The 7,762-nt window shown below is 39.2% G+C and overlaps 1 pseudogene; it reads right to left on the reverse strand.

Annotated features, from left to right (window-relative positions):
* Nucleotides 1-3,202: 3,202 nt before the first annotated feature.
* LOC138143528 (ceramide synthase 2 pseudogene) lies at nucleotides 3,203-5,277 on the reverse strand (annotated as a pseudogene).
* Between the last annotated feature and the right edge of the window lie 2,485 nt (nucleotides 5,278-7,762).

A 7,762-nucleotide genomic window follows, 5' to 3' on the forward strand; every position in this document is an offset into this window, starting at 1 on the left:
TGGTATTATTGGTAATTAGTCCAAGTGTGCCCAGAATTACATAAGAAAAATTATTAGACTGTTTACAGGAAGAAAAGTCCCATATGTAACAAAATATTTCCAGAAATTTTATTTGTAAGAGAGAAAAAAAAATTGGAAAACAATTATGTGTATATCAGTTGAGTTTCAATGAATGAACAAATTGTGATACATGAAAGTAATGGAACAGTCTTACACTGGAAAGGTTGATGAGTATAAAGAATTCAAGGAGGGACAGAGTCAACATGGTAGAGAGAAGTCAAGAAGTTGCCTTAGCTGTCCCTACTTTCCCTTGGAACTAACAGTAAATTAAGTCTCTACATGGATTTGGGAGAGATGGAGACTACAAAAAAAAAAACAGAGTGAAAAAATTTTCAAGCTTAAGATAACTTAGAAGGACTTCAGGAAAGGTCTGTCTCATTTGGGTAAAATTGCAGCACAATACAGCTTAGATCATGTCTGGGCAAGCCAGTGGGCAGATCATAGCCACAACACATATCAGCAATGACCTTCTGTCTGGACCAGCAGGCTGAGCGCACAGCAGGCCAACTGTGAGGCCTCCAGCTCCAGTGCAGAAGGTAAATTGACAGCTATGAAAACCTGGTAACAACATATATGATTAGGACAGGCCACCCCAGTCCAGTGAGAAAATACCAACACTTGAGACCCCAGGGCAAAAAACCAGTGACCAGGTCCTGACCCCCAGGACAAGAAGCTTGGCACAGTGTCCCCCTGTTCTCCAGAAGGAGACCTCAATGTTAAAAGGCAAGAAATGGACAAAAAATTAAACAAAGAAGCATGAGAACCTTGTCCACAGAGAGTTACTATTGCGACAGGGAAAACCAAAACACAAATTCAAAAGAAGACAACAATGTCATAATACTAACATGCAAAACCTCAAAGAGAAGATGAATTGGGTTCAAGACCAAAAACCTCTTCCTGGAAGAGCTCAAAAGAATTTTAAAAGTCAATAGCTTGGAGAAGGAAGAATAAAACATGATTAAAGAAAACAACTTCTTAAAAAATACAATGAGCCAAATTGTAATAAAAATCCACTGAAGAAAACGACTCCTAAGAAGTAGAAATGGTCAAATGGAAAAGGAGGGTCAAAAGTAAAGTGAAGAAAATATTTCTTAAAAAGGAGAATTGGGGGAGGCCCATATGACGCAGTGGGGGCAGCGCGCCAAGAAGCCCTGACTAGGCCTGGTCAATGTGGGGGCAAGTTGATCCACCAACTGCAAGGGCCATTTCCAGGCCTATCACTGCAGGCCTGGGATCTGAAGGAGCAGGGTAAGAGACAAAAGTAGGGCCCATACTCCTGGGACTACCAACCCACAGCCTGGAAATTTAAAAAGCCCCTATCTGAACTTCCAGGGACCAGGATGGCAGAGTGAACCACGACTACTCAAATACCCCTCTGTAACCCTGAAAACACAGTAATTATTGCCCCAGAGCTAAATTTTAAACAGTAAAGGCTTTGGAACCCTGGAGGAAAAGGCTTGGCTAAGGCCTGGCCTCAAAATGGGTAAAAACAGACTGCAAAGACAAAGACTCTAGAATCCTATAATTGAGAGAGGGAGGAACAAAATTCAGAAGAAGACAGTATTGACTCCACACCCACAGCTGAAGGCTCAACAATGAATATGAACTGGTCTCAAGCACAGAAACCATTCTTTTTTTTTTAATCCTTAAAGCATTTTATTTTATTTTTCTCTCTTTTTTTATCAAGGCAAACTCCCCTGATATACAAGAACCTGAAGATAAAATAATCAGCAAAAGAATCTATTCATCACCTCCTGAAAGAGATCCCAAAAGGAAATATTTAAGGAATATTGTAGCCAAATTCTTGAATTATCAGACCAAGGAGAAAATATTGCAAGCAGTTGGAAAGCAACAATTTAAAGATTGTGGAGCCATAGTCAGGATTACATAAGATTTAACAATTTCTATATTAAAGGATTAGAGGGCTTGGATTATGATATTCTGGAAGGCAAATAAGCTTGGATTACAACTAAGAATCAACTACCCAGCAAACCTGAGGATAATCTTTCAGGGGTAAAGATGAATATTCAATGAAATAGGGGACTTTCAATCATTCCTGATGAAAAAAAAACAGAGCTAAACAGAAAATCTGATCTTCAAATATAAGAATCAAAGCACACATAAAAAAGTAAACAGGAAAGGAAAAAAAAATACCAGGTTATTTAGTAGGGCGAAATTATTTACATCCTTCCATAAGAAGATGGTACTTGTAACTCTAGAGAAATGTATCTTTATTAGGGAAGTTAGAAATGGTATACATAGACAGATATGTGAGTATAATTTGACTTCAATGTGTTGATATAAAAAATTAAGGGATGAAAAATGATTTTACAGAGTGAAGAAGAAAGGAGAGGAAAAATAGCCTAAATTACATCACATGAAGTGGCACAAAAGATCTATTAGAGTAGAGGGAAAGAAAGGAGAGGGGTGAACATTGAGCGTTACTTTCATCGAATTTGGTTCAAAGTGGGAATAACATGCATGCTTACATATAGAAATTTATCTTACCCTGTAGGGAAGTAGAAGGAGAAAAGGGGAAAAAAGGAGTAGGGGTAGATAGAAAGGAGGGCAGAATTAGTAGGGGAAAGAACAGGGGAAGAAAAGGAAGGGGGACTGATAGAAGGGAGGGTAGATTGAGGGAGGCAGTGATCAGAAGCAAAACACTGGTGAGTAGGGAGAGGGGGAAAGGAAGAGAAAAGTATAAATGGGGGGGATAGGATGGAAAGAAATATAGTTAGTAATCATAATAGTGAATGTGAATGAAATAAATTTTTCTGTAAAATGGAAGTGGATAGCAAAGTGGATTAAAAACCTGAATCCTACAATATGTTGTTTACAAAAAAATACATTTGAAGCAGAGAGATACCCGACTGTAGCAAAATATATTATGCTTTAGCTGAAGTAAAAAATAAATAAATAAATAAAGCAGGGGTAGCAAATAGATCTCAGACAAAGCAAAAGCAAAAATAGAACTAACTAAAAGAAATAAGGAAAGAAACTACATTTTGCTAAAAGGTACCATACATAATCAAACAATATCAATACTAAATATATATATATATGTATGTATGTATGTATGTACGTATCAAGTGTTACAGCATCCAAATTCTTTTTTTTTTAATCTTTAATATATTTTAATTAAAAACACACACACACACACACACAAACAGTACATTTGGTCTGTGGGTTTGAAATGGTTTGATATGGTCCTCTCTACTGAAATGTCTGTCACCCTCCTCTCCCTAGGCTGTTTGCAGTTCAGGCTTTCAGACTGAAAACCAAAACTCCAAAGTACAATAAATAAGTAAAACTAGTTGCCGCCCCACTTCAGTCAAGCTAGCCTGACAGAGAAGGAGGAGGAGAGTAAAAAAGAGGGGAAAAGGCCATGGAGAGGAAGAGTCTAGATCCTGTACAGGAGGCTGGAAGGGCAGCTAGAAAGTCGTGACAGAAGGGAAAACGATATCCTTGTTCTGAGGCCCTGGGTGGGGGCCCTCCTCTGGGCAGAGAAGGTAAGGATTATTTGAACCCTTGAACACTTGATTTCTAGATGTCTCTGGTTAAAGGAAAGGAAGGATTAGGCAGCTCAGCTTTGGCCCCCAGCCACAGTAGGGAACCTGGAATAATTAGGAGGAGGGTCTAGCTTTGGCAGAATGAGACCCAAAAAGGGAATGGTAAGGCACAGACTGTCTCTGGAGCCCCTGATCGGAAACTACAGTAAGGAATGTGAGTCATTCCCCTCACTCTGAACCCAAGCCTGTGGGTGGGGGAGGGGGGAGGTTTGTCCCAGAAATGAATGACAGGACAGGCAGCTTAGGGAGGGGGGAGGAAACCTCCCCCTGTAACAGAGGCTATGACCAATCCCCCTCACACAAGATGGACAGAGTTTGGTTTAAAGGCAACTGGGTGACCAGGAACAAGGGCAACTGAGGGAGAGGTGAAGGGAAAGGGAGAAAACTTACCCTTTCACTCCCACCCCCAGATTTTGGTGACCTCTGCACCGCCCTCCCCCCACCAAGGGATATCTTCCCCTTGTGGTAGGGAAGGGGTGGTTTCTTGGCTTTATGAAATCAGGCTAGGGGACAGCAGGGACCCAGGCTCAGTCATTTTTCCTGTGGTTTTTGTTAAGGATAGGGTAGCCATTGGCTAGATGGTGGCTCTTCATTCCCCCACCAGTGATAGCCTCCTCGCCCTCAGAACTCTCTGTCTCTTCCCGATCGCTGCGTTCATCTTCCACCAGCTTTCCAGTTACAAACTTGTGGGCCATTCGAAGGATGAGGTAGGCCCAGAAGATGTGCAGCACTTGCAGCACACCCATCATGGAGTTGAAGAAGTAATAACCAAAAAAGGCAGGATATAGCTGCAGGGGGTACACCACTGTGCAGTGCAGGATCCAGAAGGGCAAGATGACGAGTCGAGTGATGATGAAGACAATGGCGAAGACAATGAAGATATTGTTGCACGTGTTTTTCCATCCGGCGTAGTTAAACATCTTGGCTGACTCTAGCAGGTAGTCAGAGGAGTCATGGAGAGCCATGATGAGTGTCCCTGCCCGGGTGTAATTGGCAAACCAGGAGAAGCTGATGAGGATGATGGTGGCCACGTGGTGGATAACCTGCTCTTTGAAATCCTTTCGTTTAACATCAGAAGCAATACTGAAGAGTAGTGACCAGAAGAAGGAGAGTTCAACCATGTAATACCAGTACTGGGAAGGGATGGTAGACTGTATAGGATAACCTTTCCATACTTCCTTCATGTCATAGAACCAAGGTTTATCCACAATGACAGCCATGCCAGCAATGAAAGCAATAAGGTAAAAGGTGAATCTCCAACTGGCCTCCCGGAATTTCTTGAGCAGGCTTGGCTGGTCCTGATTTCAGCGTCTACGGAACCATCTTTCTACCTGACGGCTTGAGAGTCCACTCTGCCGAGACAAGAGCTCCACCTCTGCCTGTTTGGGGTGTTTGCCACTGGTACAATAGAAATTCTCCAAAGTTGGGTTGGGAGATGCTCGAAGCCGAGTCTTCTCCTTCACGTTTAGGAGGGCAGCCAGCGGTGTTGCCACATAAATCTCAAAGAAGTATCTGACAATGAGGAAGAGCAGGGCGAGGGGCAAGGTGATGTAAAGGTCAGAAGCTTTGGCATAGACTCGCCCATCACGATCCTCCAGGTCAGCCCAGGTCAGATTCACAGGCAGCCACAATCGCTCCCACCAGAAGTAATCATCCTCTGCTCTCACCTCCTCAGTCCTCCCTCTCTCCCTCCCCCACCTCCTGACTCCACAGGGTTCGGCTGCTCTCCTCTCCTCCCCCTTCCGCCTGCCCACTTGCCCGCCTGCCCGCTTGCTCCCTCCTCCCGCCGCCGGCAGAGTCCGAACGCTAGCCCAAGTCTCCAAATTCTTTTTATTTTAATATTTTTTAAATAAAGATGTCATTTTATTCCTATGGAAATTCATAGACACCTTTAAATCTATCTATAGACCTCCAAGGACTCTATGTACTCCAGCTGAAGAACACCTGCTCTAAGGTCATAAGTGATAGAGAAGGTGCAGCTTTTATTTTTTTTTTTTGAGGGGGAAAGTAGGGCAATTGGGGTTAAGTGACTTACCCAAGGTCACATGGCTAGTTTTTTTTGTGTTAAGTGTCTGGGGTCAGATTTGAACTCAGGTCCTCCTGACTCCAAGGCCAGTCTCTATTCCCTGTGGCACCTAGCTACCCCATCATCACAATTCTTAGAGGAGAAGTTAAGTGGTTTATAGGAAGAAATAGATAGCAAAACTATACTGCTAGGGAACTTCAACCTCCCCCCTCCCAGAACTCAATAAATCTAACAATAAAATGAACAAGAAAGAAGTTAAGGAGGTAAATAGACTTTTTAAAAAGTTAGATATGGTAGACATATAGAGAAAATTGAAGGGAATAGAAAGTAATATATCTTTCTCATTGGTACCTAACACCTATGCAAAATTGATCATATGTTATGGCATAAAAACCTCACAATCTAATGCAGAAAGGCAGAAACATTAAATGAATTATTTTCAGATCACGATGCAATAAAAATTAAATGCAATAAATGTCCATGGAAATATAGACTGAAAAATAATTGGAAATTAATATTCTAATCCTAAAGAATGAATGGGTCAAACAACAAATCAGTGAAACAATTCATAATTTCATCAAAGAGAATGTCAATAAAGAGGCAACATAAAAAAAAAACTTATGGGATAAAACCAAACCAATTCTTAGAGTAAATTTTATATCTCTCAGTGTTTACATAAATAAGATAGAGAAAGAGGACAGCAATAATTTGGGCATGTAACTAGAAAGCTAGAAAAAAGAAAATTAAAGATCCCAAATTAAATGCCAAATTAGATCTTCTGAAAATCAAAAGAAAAACTGATAGAACTGAAAGTAAGAGAACTATTGAATTAATGAATAAAATTAAGGGAGAAAAAATAAAATAGATAAAATTTTAGGATAATTTAATTAAATAAAAGAAAGGAGATGACCAAATTACCAGTATGAAAAATGAAACAGGTGAAATTCACCACCAATGAAGAGGAAATTAAAACAATAATTAGGAGCTTTTTTGCCTAACTATATGCCAGTAAATCTGGCAATCTAAGTGAAATGGATGAATATTTACAAAAATGCAAATTAACAAGATTAACAGAAGACGAAACACAATACTTAACCCCATTTGAGAAAAAGAAATTGAACAAGTCCTGAACTTCTAAGAAAAAATTCTCCAGAGTTAGATGGATTTACAAGTTACTTCCAGTGAACATGTAAAGAACAATTAATTCAGTTACTATATAAAATATTTGAAAAAATAGGAAAAGAAGGAGCCCTACCCAATTCCTTATATGACATAAATATGATGCTGATAAATAAATCGGGAAGAGCTAAAACAGAGAAAGAAAATTATAGAACAATTTCCCCGATGAATATTGTTACAAAAAATTTTAAGTAAAATATTAGGATATTACAGCAACTTATCATGAGAATAATGTACTATGATCAGGTGTGATTTATACCAGGAATGCAAGACAGATTCATCATTTGGAAAACTATAAACATAATTGACCAAATCAATACCAAGACTAGGGTTATCTAAATAGATGAAGAAAAAAAGCTTTTGACAAAATACTACACCCAATCCTGTTAAAAACAATAGAAAGCATAGGCATCAATGGAGTGTTTCTTTTTTTAAATGATCTATCTAAAACCATCAGTAAGCATTATATGTAATGGGGATGAGCAGGAAGTTTTCGTAATGAGATCATAAGTGAAGCAAGGATGCCCATTATCACCACTATTATTCAATATAGCACTAGAAATATTAGCTATAGCAATAAGAAAAGGAAAAGAAATTGAAGGAATTAGACTTGGCAAGGAAAAAACAAAACTATCACTAGTTGTGGATAATATGATATACTTAAAGAATCTCAGATAATCAACTAAAAAAACTGCTTGAAGTAATAAACATTAGCACAATTGCAGGAAATAAAATAAACCTACATAAATCACTGACATTTGTACATATTACTGACAAAGTCCAATAGAAGAGATAAAAAGAGATACTTTATTTAAAATCAAGACAGACAATATAAAATATTTGGGAGTCTACCTGCCAAGACAAACCTAGGAATTATATGAACACAATTACAAAACATTTTTCACACAAATAAAGTCAGATCTAAATA

Source organism: Petaurus breviceps, unplaced genomic scaffold (assembly GCF_028583685.1).
Source record: "Petaurus breviceps papuanus isolate PSGF00001 unplaced genomic scaffold, PetGlider_PUasm1.0 90644, whole genome shotgun sequence".
Taxonomy (NCBI): domain Eukaryota; kingdom Metazoa; phylum Chordata; class Mammalia; order Diprotodontia; family Petauridae; genus Petaurus; species Petaurus breviceps.